The 16,084-nt window shown below is 42.1% G+C and overlaps 1 protein-coding gene across 2 annotated transcripts in view; it reads left to right on the forward strand.

The window, feature by feature from the left end:
* WIPF1 (WAS/WASL interacting protein family member 1) overlaps positions 1-16,084 on the forward strand; it is a 56,241-nt gene that overhangs the window by 6,335 nt on the left and 33,822 nt on the right. For both annotated transcript variants that reach the window (XM_082285493.1, XM_082285494.1), the window contains exon 2: positions 14,287-14,398. The gene's annotated coding sequence lies outside the window, so the exon portion shown is untranslated. The remainder of the gene's footprint in view (positions 1-14,286; positions 14,399-16,084) is intronic.

The following is a 16,084-nucleotide window of genomic DNA, read 5'->3' on the forward strand; positions in this document are numbered from 1 at the left end:
ATGTGTGTTGGCAGCAGCAGCACGAGGCTGGCAGGTCCAGCCTCTGCCCCCAGGTTTATGATACTGGCTCAGCACATTGCAGGATTTGGTTAGCAGGGGGCATTTCTTCCCACTGAACCTGAGGTTACAGGGAACTTAATCTCCTGTGGTTCTGACTTTAAGTCACAGAATATGTAATGAATTTTCTGGTCCAGACTCTGGCTTTATTTTCAGGGGTTTTTTTCATCTTTTCTTTTGCTGGTTTAAAAATCTCCACAGGCAAGAAAGACTCTGAAAAGGTGAGTACAATGTTACCAAAATATGATCCTTACAATACTTGTTCTTGGAAATTAAGAAGGTAAAATTAGTTTCACCAGATAGTGTCCCTCTAGACCAGTCCGTGCACCCCGTGGCTCAGAACTAAGCCCCGTCCCCTCTTTCAAGAACTGAAAGAGAAGTTTAGGTGAGCTCCCTTTTTTCCCCCAACCCTTGTATATTTTTTCTTTTTTTTACTTCTCCTTCCCCCCCTCCCCTTTTTTTCCCTGCCATTTTTAAAGCAGTGATATGAACAGTTAAGTGAGGGTGCTTCCCCAGATTAGTGGTGTTTCTGCTGGGCACAGCAGTCAGTGCTTCATTAGCTCGCCTCACCAGCAGGCTCTGAAAATGGTGGGACCTTTAGCTGTCCTCAAATTGCCTTGGTCCCTGAGGAAAGCTGTAGGTGCTTGGAGGCAGATTGCAGCTCCAGTTGAAGTAGCACTTTAGAGCTGCAAGTGTGGCATGAATCAGGAACCTTCCTTTTTTAGGAGTCTGAACAGGATGGTAACTGTAACTAGCACCAGCTAGGTAGCTGTTGAGCAGAAAGACATAGAGGATAAAATGTATTTGGTGGTGAGGGGAAGGGAGGATTGCTTATTCCCCCGCCCTTGCCTCCTACCTGAGGAAAGCTTCCTCAGCTAATAATTAAAGGATACTACTTCAATGCTCTTTTGGTTCAATTTGATTTGCAGTTTGGCAAACATGGACAGCATCAGTCACGTAGTACTGAGCTCTACAGACCGCTCTTCAGTTTACCCCAACTCATCAGTCCTCCATCATGATTACCATCACATCAGTCATTGCTCTCCTCATGCCCTGGTTACCCAGCACTGACTGACCTACTTTGCCTAACATATTCCCAAAACTGTTTTTCTGGCATGGAAATGCAAAATAGAGAATTTTCACTGTTACTTTCACAGTTGAAGTTACTGAAGACAGTTTTTAAAGGAAATACTAAATGTAAACCATAAAGGCTGCTGTGTTGTGTGTGTTGTAAGTAGAGAAGCCACTTGCTCACCGTAAGTGAGCTTGCATGACTCAAATAGACTGTCTTTATATGGATCTCTGTTTGGTCAGATGTTCCTTTGTGTATTTCATATGACCGTATGCCTTGCCTTTGATTTTAAGACTGCTGAGATAGGGAATGCATTTGAGCAGTGCCCTGTAGAATACATTTTCTATTCCAATGGGATGAAATGAAAAATCAAATGCTAGCAGTGTGGTAGTAAAGAAGGTATCCATGTGTGACTATTTCAGTTTTAGAGAGAATGCCATTCAACTGAGGCACACAGGCAACACCTACCGGTAGATCATTGTGTATGTCTGCAGGTTACATTTTAAACCACTCCAGACTAAGACTACTTTGAAACAGAAAAAGATATTTCTTAAAAGTACGGCTTTTCCAATCTGTAGTCCTGATGGCATCTTGGAATCTGAAACTCTCAAATGGCAGCAGGCAGCCCCAAAACTTTGTTTTAGTAGTAGGCAGAAACAAGCGACAAATAATTATCACTTGGAACTTCCTACTGTATTTTCAAATAAAAGTTCCTCATTTGATCTTAAAAAGGTGACTTAGTGAGGTGCCAAATAATTGCTTCTTGGCACAATTTACTTGAAATAGATTATTCTTAATTGAATTGACCAGTGTCCCTTGGGTGTAAATGTACAATTCGTGTTCTTATCTCATTTGAAATTAAAACAAAACTGGATAATGCTTTTCAAAGTGAAACTCTGAGGAGTTGCTGCACACTTACACTTACTTGTACCCTTAGGTGGAACTAGAGCAATATTTATTTTCTCATTTAGTGGTTATCCTTTTCCTAGCAGCTCTCTGCAGGATCAGTGTCTGTAAGTTTTATTATAGCTTTTCCTTTTTTTTTTTTTTTTTTGTTTGTGCGTCCTTAAAGAAAGTGTGCATGCTGACTGATGTCAAGAGGAAGACAAATTAACTTGAGCTACTAGAGGGAACTAGAAAATGAAGTGTTCCATAACTGACAAACAGCTTGAGATGACTGGACAAGTTCCCTCTTTATTCATCTAAAATGTGCCAGTTGTTTAGCAGAACATCCCTGATAATGCGAGTGAATTGCAGGGTAAAACCCAGTTGGATGTCACCGTGTGCAGTACTTAAATGAGAACACTGAGGGGTTTTGTGTTTCCAAGGGAAAGAATTGTCATTGTTGTCTTCTGTTTTGTGTTACTTGAAGTTCCTCAAGAAAGTTTCCTCTTAGGAGGAATAATGGAGTTTATAGTAATAATGTTTTATCACTGCTCTTTTTTATTTGAAAGCTTTTCTACTTCTCAAAAAATGTTTGTTCACCATCCACTCACTAATTGATCAGACTGAGGAGGCACTAAAGAAACCGTAGTAATTATACCACATGATATCTAATACCACAGCATTTACAGCTTCCAAGGCCTTTGTTCCAGGCCATCCACTGTGAGATGTGGATAGAAGCAAATGAAAATAGAATGGGAAAACTTGCAAGAAGGAAAGTAAAAAAAAAAAAAAAAAACCAAAAAAACCCCACAACCCCAAAACTGTATTTTCACTTTTTTTCCCTTTAGATAGAAATAGAGATGTCCCACTGCCATTTCTTAATGAGGCAAGGCTTTGTGCCCTAGGAAGTGGGAACAAAGATAAACAAAAAAATCACTCTGAACTAGCAGTAGCGTTGATAGGTGTAACCTGGGTCCAGTTGTACCCTTGATGTGAGGTTGCTTTGGAAAATCAGTGCTGAGATGACACCAGTTGAGCAGGATTGCTCCAGACAAGGTCAGGACAGCATTTTCCAGGACTTTCCTCTGAGTTGTTTTCTCTTAGGCTTCTGGAGTTGCTCCCTCTCTTGTCTGGTAGACACTGTTGGTTGTTTTTGGAAATCACCATTCTCAAGGCAGGATCACTCTTTCTTCTGCTCTAGAGCTCCAGTGCCCTTGACATCTTTGCTTTTAAGTTTTGCAGGGTCACTGTTATGTGATTGTGCTGGGGAGGAAAAAGCCCAGATTATCTGCAGGCTTGTTCGGTGCATAAACCTGAGTTCTGTCAAGTGACATTGGCAAAAATTGCAGCTTAAGTTTCTGTATTTAAGTCTGGCATGTGCAGGTTCTGGTTTCTCAATTTCTCAATGGAACATGTGACCCCTGGTATCACTGTCATTTCCTCTAATGTGCATCAGTTCAGGATTTCAGACCCTGCCTCTAAGGAATAATGTCTGGTATAGGACAAGTGTAAAAGAGAACTTTTAAATTGTTCTTAAGGGTATAATTATGGATATAGCCTTAGGGACAACCAAGGGTCTTCAAAATCAGAATTTCCCAAAGTGAAGCAAAGTGCTAGCTTTGGCATTTGAGGTTGATAGAACAGTCCTTGTCCCATTTACCAGCAAAAAGCCCGAAGTTAAATATGTCACTAAGTTCACTTAAATCCAAACTAGTAACATCATGAAACCTCAAGTAGGTATATATAGCCTGTATCACAGCGGGTGCAGCCGAGCCCCTGCTGACTGGCAGCAGGTGAAGAAACACCTTTAGACTCCCACAGTGCCTGGGGATGCTTTAGGGCATTGCTGACAAGAGCCAGGAGTATCAGCTCACAATTCATCCTCCATAAGGAACTGTGCTGGGTCTGCTGGGACTTGGCCCACAGACCAACTGGAACCATTGGGCTCTACCAAAATGCCCATGACTAATCTTTCCTACCCGAAGGGACCCATGCTGTAGTGTCCCACTTACTCTGGGGCAGCTCTAAGTTTTCAGGCCAAGCAGGAGGGTTTTTAGGAGCTCTTTGCTGCTTTCCTCTGTGCTGTTCTCTTAAGTCACTGCTGTGGTGTAGCCTCTCAGGAAAGCCAGCCAGCTTTGCTGAATAGTCTAGAAATTGGACTGTAAGGTATTTCTGCTCTGTTAGCAGCACTCTTTCAGGCAGCCATGCTTCAAAGCACACAGTCTGGGGTTTCTGTTGAGCATAGGTAATGCCCTTGGAGCCATAAGCCATAAACTTAGCTGTAAATTTAATTTTTCAGTTCTCTGCTGTATACTTGGTCTTTTGCTAGTGGGAGAGAAAAGAAGAAACAAAACACGTGTCGAGTGGGATGCAGACAGATGATTACATCTTCAGTGATAGTTGTGTGTTGAACTTCTGCTAATGAGGGAGACCAGGTGCCAAGCTGTTTTGAGCCAGAATATCATACTACTGCCTCTGCTTTCAAGCTCCACCTGCATATTTGGGTTATCCTGACTGTCAGTTCCCATCAGAATTTACATCAGAAGTCCAGCTCCTTTTATTGGTCTGGCTCTGGGTACAGTGGGCTGTTCCCATACCCTTTTGAGGTAGAGGTGTTGCTTTGTCTTGTGAGTGCAGTCTCCTGACAACTGACTCAGTTTCAGCAGCTGATGAAACCAGGTTTTGGTGAATGGCAGTACAGGGCATTTTATTCTAAATCAGCAGTTTACTCCCTAAGCCAGGTGAGCTGTGGCTAAACATTGCTTTCTGCCAGATCTAGCGTAGTCTACGTGCAATGAGTTGGTAACTCCAGGTCTGCAAGACAAAAGTTCCTGCTCAAAATGGCATTGCATGATTTTCATGCTGAAAGCCACCATGAAGTAGTCAGATTGTCAACAAGGAATTGGGCTGCTCCTGATGGCTCATGAGTGATCCTTTTGGACCAGGGCCCAAGGTGGGCATAGTGGTGTGAGCAGTCTCGCTTGGATGTGTCCCATATGGCGACACCTCACATGCAGGCAGGATGTAGGGTTTCACTACAGGGCTGAGGTTTTTTCACTGTCTAAGGAAACAGAGAATGTTAGTCTCCAAGGCTGTTAATCTGGATGCTTTTCACGGACTCTCTGTCACTTTTTTAACTACTGCTCTCTGAAATCATAGTGGCAAACTCTCCTAATTCATAGTAATTGCACAGATAATTAAATGATAACATGGTATGTGGTGTATGTACATATTCATATACTGAGCCTCCCTTTCTCCTGTTTATTTTTGGGAGAATATAATTGTTGATAAATATCAATGAAACAAAACCACATGATCTGATCTTGTGCATGACCTGGTCTTGCTTACCTTACTTGGATATAGTTCAGATCAGTATGGGATTGCTGGCACTTGTAGCTAAGCAAAGAATAAAATTTCATCCATTATAAAGCAGAGAAGCTGATTCTATTTTGTAATCACCCAGCAGCTATGCATAGGCTCCCATCTGTGGCTATATTTGGCTTCCAGTTATTCCTGATGTGGAATATATCACCCATGGGAATAATGCAAGAAATGGACTAAAGTTCCCAAAGATTGGGACTTGCTTTCCCTTTAAAGAAAAATTAGAAGGGTGTGAGCTTTGGCTAGGAGATTTAGAATGTAAAGTGGAAATAAACTAAGCATCAGTAACAGCTTGAAATTGTATGGCCTGTGTCAGATGAAAAATTGCTCTTACTAATGAATGTTGTTGTGTGGCTTTAAAATGTATGATGTTCTGGCAAATCACGACTTCTAAGATGTAGGTTTGTTTAGCTTTATTTGCATGTATCCAAGTACATATATGTACACAAATGTTAATGGGAAGTTTGAATATAAAATATTACTCAGATTCAAGTGTGATCTTTTAAAAACTGTTGATGTTTTCTACTGAAATAACCAAGTATATAAAAATACGTCATCAAATATTCAGTTGAATACTTTGAAAATCTTCTGACTCCTGTGAATAGCTGAAGACAAGTTTCTCAATAATAAATAACTTTGCCATCATAGCAATTCTCATGTATTGAGAAAAGGTACTGGAAGCCTAGACATGTCATTGGAAAAGTATAGCGAACACTGCTCTAGAAAAACAGCTACACAGATTTTACTGGACAAAGAGTGTTGAAATACCCTTTGGAAAGATAGCATGGATTGTTTCTCTCTTGGCTGACCTGCTGAGTAAGTCCATATTCTTTGATAGGTCAAAGAGAAACTGTGTCCCAGGATTATTGAATAAAAAAGCTACAAACTAAGAAACCAGGTTTTATGTGAAAATAAGTATTGGAAGCCACAACCAGCATTCTTACTTTTATTAAAACTTCTTTTTTGGTTCCTGAGAACATACTAAGGTTATTAGAAGTATGTATAATGATATGAAGGGACTTCCATGCAGAGTTCTCATTTTAGAAATATATATAATTATATATATATGTATGAAATAATACCTATGCACTGCAGAACTCCTCTTCAAGAGTCTGTTAATGTCAATGCTAAAGGAGCAGGGAGGACAAGTAACTTTGAGAGCGAGGTTTGTCAGTTCAGCAGTTTTTACTCAAGAAATACATAGGCATTTCTAGGCAAAAGTACATTTTCTTATGAATGGCTTTTATTTATGTGGCTGTCCTCTGAAAGGATAGCCTGTGGCTAAACCCAAGAGTGCTAGCTGAAAATGTAATCTCATATGCACATAGCTGTGTAAAGGGCTTTGGCCCAGAAGTTGTTGAGTTTGTGAGGAGGGGGTTCACTGTTTTCAGACAGGACTGGAACAGTGTAAAAACTCTTCATTTTCCATAGAGACATGACTAGAAAGTGGGAATCTGCCAGAACATTTCTGATCATCAGATTTTGTCCACATCCTGGATGAAGGACAAAATAGATTCCCTGTTTTATCTGGTATGATTCTCCCACCCCCAAGGAATGTGTTAATATTTTATCATTTTGAAGAAATGTAGTGGGCGACATTAAATATTTACATCTCTCCGAAGTCACACAGATGCCACCAGGATACCTAGCTCTACATCACACATGCTCTAATTCACCCCAAACACCCACTGTTTACTAATCTTCAGCCCCCGTCTGTGCCGATAATGAGAAAGAGGAAATGGAAACAGCAGGGATTATATGCTACTGAGAAGTCCCAGTTTCTGGTTGTAATTCTTTCAACAAACTCTTGCCGACTGTGCTCCTGCTTTGAAGTTTGAACACCTCTGTATTAGTGCTTGGCTCTGGTGATTTGGCTGACAGATCTGGGCATGGTTGGTTTATTTGTAGTTGCACATTCACAGTTCCACACGATGGTTTACTCTTGCACTTGCCTGTGTTGTGCCTGCTCAGAGTCGGGGCAGTACAGATCATTTTGCCCAAGCACTGAGATGCTAATTGCTCAAATTTGCTGGTGACAGGTACCAGATAGAAAACAGTCCCCACCATATCCACTGTTCTCTGTGTGTGTGTGTATGTGTATAGTCATAGCCATATTGGTGAATGGGGTGAGTTTTCATATCATGAATAAATATGGCCCATTTTTATAAGGCAAAAAGTATGTGTGGGTTTTGAATGCTGGGTTTCAGCATGCTCTGTTAGTCTGGATCATTGTGTCCAGTATACTCAGATGTGTAGATAGCGCAAGTTTCTAAACCAAAAACCTCAGAGCCCATGATTGCATTCTTATCCCTGTAGCACAGGACGAGGAAATCATTTGTTTAAATAGCTTTACATCAGTGTCTATTAACATCCCTCTGTACCTTATCTGTCAGGCCACTGTGCAGCTTGTTCTCGCTGCTGGGGTGGTCCTTTATTCTTAAATCAAATACCGTTTGATCCCATGGCAAGTTGAGGGGAAGTCAATTTATGGTTTTAAAAACAACTTGTGCCATCTGCAGGGTTACTAACACGCGTCTCCATTAAGTACCCAGGTGTACATAAAGGAGAGCTTCAGGTATGCTTTCCACTCAGAAGCTGAAGAGATGGTTTTGTCTTGTGTGTGTATATATACATATATTTATATATATATATATATGTGCGTAAGCCGAGACATAGCATTAGTTGCAAGTGGTTTGCTTACACAAGATGACTGCCAAAAATCCCTGTTGGAGCTTTGTTCCTCTGAAAGATGCCAGCCAACAGATTTCTCATCTGTGACAAGGATGGAGAAATAAATGGTTTGTTTACAGGGGATGGAATTTATCAGGCTTTAGATGTTTCTCTTCTTGTCTTAGTGGTCCGCAGTCAGAGTTGACAAATGCTCTGGTGTCAGTGGTGACTCAGCAAAGCCCGCTGTGCCAGAGCTCTGTGGGCACGCTGGGTCCCGCGGTGTCACACAGCTGCCTTTGCTGTCCCTGCCGTGCCTCTCCATGGCCCCGCTGAAGGGCACGCCGAGGCTCGGAGCTTGGCTGGAGCAGCACCCTGGGAGGCTGTTTTCTTTGGGCGCAGATTAAAAGTGGCTGGGAGGCTGCTGCGAATTACCTGCTGGGTGAGCAAATTCCTCCCATCTTGAACAACCCCAAATGTCTGGGGGGGATATGAAAGTACATTTGCCCCACCATCAACTCCAAGCACAGCTCTGGCACAGTCCATTATGTGTGACTAGATCCTCACAGAGAGGTTGACACATTAAAAGTGACTTTGTAAATGTAGCCCCTTCTTAAAATGGAGAGAAATAACCCATCTCTTGTGAGGGATCCAGGCTGTCTGAAAGCTCCTGGGGGAGCAGCTGGGGAAGGACAAAGAGGCAGTGTGCTGAGAGCAAGCATGGCCACTTCCTGAACTCTTCAACTTCCCCTCAGCGCCTCTGAAGCTCGGGGTCTGGCATATCATGTCTCTGCACGCTTACCGAGGGGAAAATGCTTAAGCTGCATGAGCCTCACAGTGCTCTCAAGTGTCTTCCAGTGTAAATAATACCTTGGCCATTTGGCCCAAAACCTTCAGCGGGGGCAGAGCAGGTGCATCTGCAGACATGTGTTTGCACATGCTTTCCTACTACAGCTGCAGGAGCTCAGAGGTGCGTACACAAGTAGGGGGTGTGTGTGAGTCTCATGCAAAAGCATCCATTTTATGGGCTAGTTCGTTGTGGGTTTTTTCAGTCATGCATGTATTTCCTTTTGCATGGGTGTCCCATGCATGTTTACACATAAAACACGTCTTTTATTAGCTGGGGTAATTTGTTTAATACTTAGCTGCTTCTCTGTAAATCCTGTGTGTTGCTGCCTTTTTGCCAGAGGTCACTACTCTCACATCTCTGTGGGTAGGAGGGATTTTCAAAACCATTATTACTCTGTTTCCAGTTATTTTAACCCCCGATAAAAATTATTTGAGCTAGTTTGGCGTATTTGATGGTAATGAACTAGTGAGCGGTGGTAAGAAGCCCTGAGGCAGGAGGTGGGAATGTAATCCCTGGCTGGTGGTCACCAGGAGGCTGCTCCCAACTTTGATGGTTTCATCTGGCACAGTTTGATTTTAAAGATGACATTTTAGTGAAAACTTCTTAATTTATGTAGAAATTGCATGGAATTCATCCACCCATGGGCAAAGAAGCAGCTCCCATTGGCTTGCTCTGGATCTCTCACCGTAGCCATGGTTTTGTGTGACAGCCTGGGTAGTGGCAGAGCCAGCTTCCTGCTAGCACTTGTCTGGTTTTGCCTGAGAAAAAGGGGGGAAAAAAAACCTAATGAGCTTTCAACCACTAGATCAGCTCCTCAGTGTGGTCCATGGCACAGGCTGTGGAACTACTGTGCCAACACACCTGAGGCAGCTGTGGGGTACAGCGGGAGAACTGAATGGTGGTGGCAGGACAGCCATGAATGAGTGTTGCTGCCAAAAGCTTTGCATCGCAAATTTGCAGCATCACTGGCTGTTCACTCTCTTCCTGCCTTAAAGGTTTTCACATTCACACTTAGGTACAGCTAAAGCAAATCTGTGCCCCAGCACAGATGTTTGCAGTCAGTCTGTAAGGTAACCCCTCTGGGTTTGTAACCCACTGCATTCATGCAGGCCTTGCCAGGCTGATCAGTTCTCCAGGCAGAGAGAACTTTCAGCTCTCACTAAATAAAGGAGTGTGGCTTTTATCTTTACCCCCTCCATTAGCTTGATTGAAGAGTGTTTAGCATTTTCCACAAGGAGCATCTTCCAGCAGAGCAGTATCTCTTTGCTGAGTCTGGTGTGACCATTCTGTCTCTACTCTGATATGATAGTCCTCAAACTTTATCTCTGGGCTGTGTCAGTATTCTTCTGGTGATGCTCTTAGGGTTAGATTGTCTTTCCAAAATTCATGTGTCTTTAAAAAAAAATAAATACTGATAAAGCACCACCTATTGACTAGTCCTGTAAACATACTGCTCTAATCCAGGACTTTACTGTCCTTTCTTTTGTGATATATGTTCAGGCCTGTTTGCTCAGTGCTAGATAACAATATTTGGATGCACACTGCTACAACTGATAAAATCTCTACTCTTCTGAAGACATAGACTACTTTTCATACGACTGGAACTTCTGTTTGCTGTATTCAAATGAAAGTATTTCTGATGACTGCATCTGTTTGAATTCATCAATTCATTACTACTCTGAACATTTGATAAACAAATGTCCTTGAACTGAAATTTCCCATGCCTGCAGTGTAATTACATTCTCCACTACTGCATTTGTTTCCCCTTTAAAATAAGGGAGAGAGGGACATGGAGCATACTGTGACAGAATCACATTCAGCATTTGGTATTAATATAAAGAAATAGTACAAAAAGGTCCATTGAATCATGGAGTGACTCAGAAGGCAGTAGAGGAGGGATTTCTGGCTATGCAGAAATGTCAGTGGTTCAACATTAGATCAGAAATTTCTTTAACACGTTGTGAGGGACAGTTAGTTGTTTCATCTATGTTAAAACATAAGCAAAGTGAGTCTAGCAAGGTGCGGGGAGGAAGTGTGTGTCACATGTTCCTCTACAGGAAACGAGACTGAAGCTGCTGAGGAAGTTCAGAACTGGGCGACCTCCAACAGATTCAAATAGCACAGGTTAGTTCTCTCAAAACATCTCTTTAGCTGTCCTACAGGGGTTTTGCACATGTATTTTCAGTGATTTTTTGCAGCAGTGGATAAGGAGTGGTCTATATGGCAATTGTGGCAGCAGGTAGTTAGTAGCATGGGATTTCAGAGCAGAACTCTACAGGGCAAAAATAGGAAGCTCATCTGCGAGTTAGTTTGGTTTGTGAGAAGCTTGGAGCCTGCCTTGCAGTACAACAGCAGTGTGGGCCTGAGTCACATGAGAAGTGTGAGTGACATCATCTGCATCTTGTTAAGACTTTCATAAAATAAGTTAAAGGTCTGGATTTTTAATAGAAGTGTTCAGTGTTAATAAATACGGGACAGCACTTTTCCAAGCACAGGTTAAAATCATTTAATGTAGTGAAAACTTCACTTAGTTTGTTTTGGCTGTACCAAGTATATAGCTTTTCTCTTTGATTTTACTGGTGTAATTTCTTGTTAAGGTGTTCTCTCATTCCTGTTGATTTCTGTTGAGAAATTGCATCACAGCTTTTCTGTGCTGGGGGGTGTTGACTTGGGAGCACATTGCATCAGGAATGAAATGAAGCTGGGTTGGTGCTGGAGAATTTGGGAGCTCTCAGAGGGAGACTCTTTAATGGGATGTATGTTTTGTACTCCTGCACAAAAGTATATTTGTTACTTTTAAATACTAGACAGTTGTGATTAATTACAAATCTTAAATGCAAAGTTGGAGTGAAAGTTACAAAGAAAACAATGTTCAGGATGATAAAATGTATAATATAGTAGTAAGTGCACAGAATCTGAACTAAAATTAAATCCCAGAGTGTGATCCACGTGCTGCTGGGACAGCATGGGGAAGAGGAGGTGATGGCCCCACAGCCATCTCCAGCAGTGGTGGCTGGAGGCCTAGGTGCTGGCTCTGCACAGAGAACCCTCCTGCTTGTCCAGGGTCACAGCTTGTGAGGCAGAGGAGCTTGGACAAGGATAGTGTCAGCAATCTAGCACGAAATGCAGCTGCTGGGGTTGACAGGGCTGTAACAAGGCCGTGCCAGGCATTAAAATCGGACATTTGAGCAGCAGGCAAGTAGTCCTAAATCTGCCCATACTTCTTTCCAAATAGTTTTAAACATATTTCCCTGATCATGTAGAAAACCAGACTAAGTTGCACAGCTCTTTCACCCTCCTCATGTCACCTAGTGCATTCATCCTGATTGCCGTGTAGAAACATCTGCATAAGATCAGCACAGTGGCTCATGGCAGACCAGGCTGCCATCACCTCCTGCACATGGAGTTGGATGCTGCACCTGGCCCTGCTGCAGGGCTTGGAGGGTCTTGGCAAGCTGGGAATAGCAGGGCCCTGTGTCTGGGCAGTTAAACAGCTCTGTGGCTCAGCCTTGCACAGCTTTGCTCTCATGTTTCGAGCTTCGGGGTTTTATATGCGGAGAAGGCTTTTGCCTTAGCTGGGCTGCTCTGCTTCTGTAAAACCAGCAAGTTTTCAGACAGCTGAAGTTTTGCCCCAAATCAGCCTTTCAGATGTATTAGGGTTTATAGCCTTCACTGGAGCACTGTTTAACTAGGAATGTGATTTAAAAGCAATTTAGTAAAATCCCACTGCAGACATTTTCATTTCAGCCTAATCCTGTCTTATAGCGGCTCATCTCAAACAGATTAGGAGTTGTTTTAAGCCAAATATAATGGCTCGTAAATAATATATTTGTTCCTCCATGCAGTGGCTTGTACCAGGTATTTGAAATGGAATTAAAAAATAAACTGATATACTTTCCTAAATAAATAAACCCTAACACCTCTACTTTGCTACCAGGAGTGAACACAGGCAACCAGGATTGAAAGAGCAGGAGAGTTGTTGAAGGGGGGGGGGGATTTCTGAATGGGCCCTTTCCAGCAGCTTGTATTACGAAAACCAGAGAAAGAATGTTTCTCCCTCTAACAGATTAAAAAGGAAATCTGCAAAAAGAGGAAAGGGACTACACACTACAGACTAAACAAAAATGACTTAAATATGCATTGGAATGAGAAAGAGGGAAACCAAAAAGAGAAATTAAAAATGGAACCAGATGGGGACAAATTCTGTGCTCAGGAAGAAAAGGCTTTTCTTCTCCTGCACTTCAGAAGGAAGAGAGACTGTGTACATGTATTCATGCATATATATCATGGAAGAAAAATTCATTTTTCTGTATGATTTTTTTAATTGTTTCTTTCCCTTCAGGAGTGTTAATATAGAAGTTTATTGATTTGAGGGAGCTTCATAATTAAAGGATCTTTAATTCTGCAAATAAATAGAACAAACCACTCAATGTCACCTTAATCACTGGCTGGTTTTATTCCCCAAGAACTACTCAGTTGCATTGTACTGTTGGGCTTGTGTCCACTGTGCACTTGGATCCATAGCACAGGGTTATTCTGGTTTCTGCAAGGGAAAAAGTAGGAGTTAAGATGTGCAACACCAGCTAATGCAAACCTGAACTGCATAGGCCAGCTTCAGAGAGTTTATAGCAGAGTCCCCTCATGGGTCTCATTTCACCACATGGTGTATGCAAAGGTTGCATGACTGTGAGGGACTGGGGTCTTGAGACTGATTTCTAAACAGAAGTAAATCTGTAGAATGCTAAATGCCTACCGTTCTTACATTTTATTTTTAAATTACTGGATTTTTAAAGGTTTTATTTTGTTCTAATACTAAATGGACAAGCCTATTTTTTGCTGGGACGTTATTTGCAGCACATTTGTCACATCTTCCAGGCTGTTCCCTCCCCTTTTCTTCCCCCCACACATTTGTTTCAGCTTTTGCATGCATTTGTCTCTAGCCTAAACTATAGAAACCTCCTTATTACAAAGCTAGTTGTTGAACCATGTCTCTTACGAGGGAGCAGCTGTTGTAGTGGATAACTCTGTTCAGTCTTACCATCACGTCCGTGGCTTTTTATGCCTTTCTGTTTTCCTTCCACCATTTATATTGACTTTTACTATGTACTCTATGCTGAAGTTGGAAGAATTGTCTTAAATTTGTTTGAGAACAAACTGGATCCTTTGGCCTCAGGGAGTGATATGGAGAGCCCAGCCAGTGTGTTTTCCTGTTCCGATTCCTCTTTAGAAGGAGGGGGACTCTTCTTTACAGTACGCTGCCACTTTCTCATGCAGAATTTCTACTTAGGCAAGGAAATACATGATAGACACATGCTCAGGCTCTGTGATCCCCAACAGTTCACAGTTAATAGTTCTTTTTCATTCTTCCTTGCAGGATTGTGCAACCTGGGAAATGTTATTGCAATTTAATTAACTTCAGAAAGTGTATTCTGGACTGAATTGACCAGACTTCCTTTTCTATGCAAGCATCTCCTGCTGGTGACCAGGTAAGAGCCTGTGGGGTTTGCACTGAGGGATGGGAGTGGGTGGGAGTCATGGTGTGAGCAGCAGCACAGAAGTGTCTCTGGTGTCCTTCCTGGCCTGTAAGGGTTGGAATGTCTTAGGTTTCAGTGTGACAACACAGGAGTCATTCTTCTCCAGGGCAGGATTAATGGCAGTGCCAGTTTATGGGCGTGCTCTGATGTGCCACACCTTTCCTCATGTCAGATTTAGGTGCCTTAGGTCACATCATATTTTATGCCAAATCCATAAGCTTTTAACATGTGCAGTGGGTTATTTTCTGTTTGGTTTTTTTTCCATTCCAGTAGTACAAGGCTAACAGTGAAGGGAGCTAAGGCTCGGCAAGTAGGCCAGGAGACCTAAGGTATGTTATGATCAGGAGCAATGAATCTGTGGTTGTCCTGACTTAGAGCAGATAACATTACACTTGAAAACTGCTCAGTGAAGCCTGCAATGTTTACAGTTTGGTGCTGATGAACAGGTATAGTATGAAAAGGTTCACTGAGACACGTGGTTAATAAGAAAGAAGGAACAGTGATTTTACTTTTCTTTAATTTTATTTTTTCATTTAATTTTTAGGTGGTGGTTGTTGTTGTTGCAGCAGGAGCTCCATCAGAAAGCATGTGCTGTAGATAGGCTGCAATGTACTGATCTAGAGCAGGTGCAGTGCAGCAGATCAAGTATTTCCTATCTCAAATGCTCTGTGTTGTAAGCTCCAGCTGTGGCTTCTTTAAGATTAGTGGGCCAGGTAGAAACTGTGATGCTGGGAGGGTCCCAGAGGTGTTTGGGATTTTGGTTCTCTGTAGGCATGAGCACAAAACCGTTCAGGGTTTCTTCTATGTAAAGTCTATAGCTGGTCCATGCGGGTTGATGCTTTGGTGTAGTTTCAGCAGTGCACTTGTTTGGAAACCACAGTCTGGAGAAATCTGAGTGCCAGGCTTGGGAGATGTGAGAGGGAAGAGCTAGCCCCAGGAGCAGACAAATGTCTCACTTCATTCATGGATCCATAACTCTTATCAGGCATGATGGACTGCTGCTGGGTGAGGGTTGGTGCAAAGACTATTATTTGGAGAGTTGTTCCACAGGACCAAAAAAGATGGAACTACTGTGTGGTCAGTAGTCAAACATACCTGTTTGGGTAAGGAGGGATGGCCTGTTCGAAGAAGGGAGACATGCAGATAAGGATAATATGAGTATTTTTAAACTGACATTTATAAACTTACAATGCAATACTGAGATAAAGATGGTGCATTGTGTCAGTCTCACCCATTTTACATATGATATGGGATTATGGAAGGTCCCAGGAGCAGCAGTAATGATGACAGCACAAATACCACCTGTGAGGAAAGACTGGAGGAAATATGATTGCTTAGCCTAAAGAGGAGAAGTTCAAAGAGACATGTAACCGGTTTTCATGTCATGAAAAAGAGAGGAGTTAGTTCTTCAATGCATCACTTGTAAATAGTATGAAAAATAGTAAATGAAATCACAGCAAATGGAGGTCTAAATAAAGTACTGGGAAAAGCTTCATTAGCTGTTAGGATAACAAGATAGATGACTGAGGGTATTGCAGGATTTCCATCAGTGGAGATTTTTAGAGAAAAAAGAGCTGAATACTGCCAAGAATGATATAATCCATAGTGACTCAGGGCAAGAGTAGATGCCTTCTTCCA

The sequence above is a fragment of the Coloeus monedula genome, assembly GCF_965178545.1.
Source record: "Coloeus monedula genome assembly, chromosome: 7".
Taxonomy (NCBI): Eukaryota; Metazoa; Chordata; class Aves; order Passeriformes; family Corvidae; genus Coloeus; species Coloeus monedula.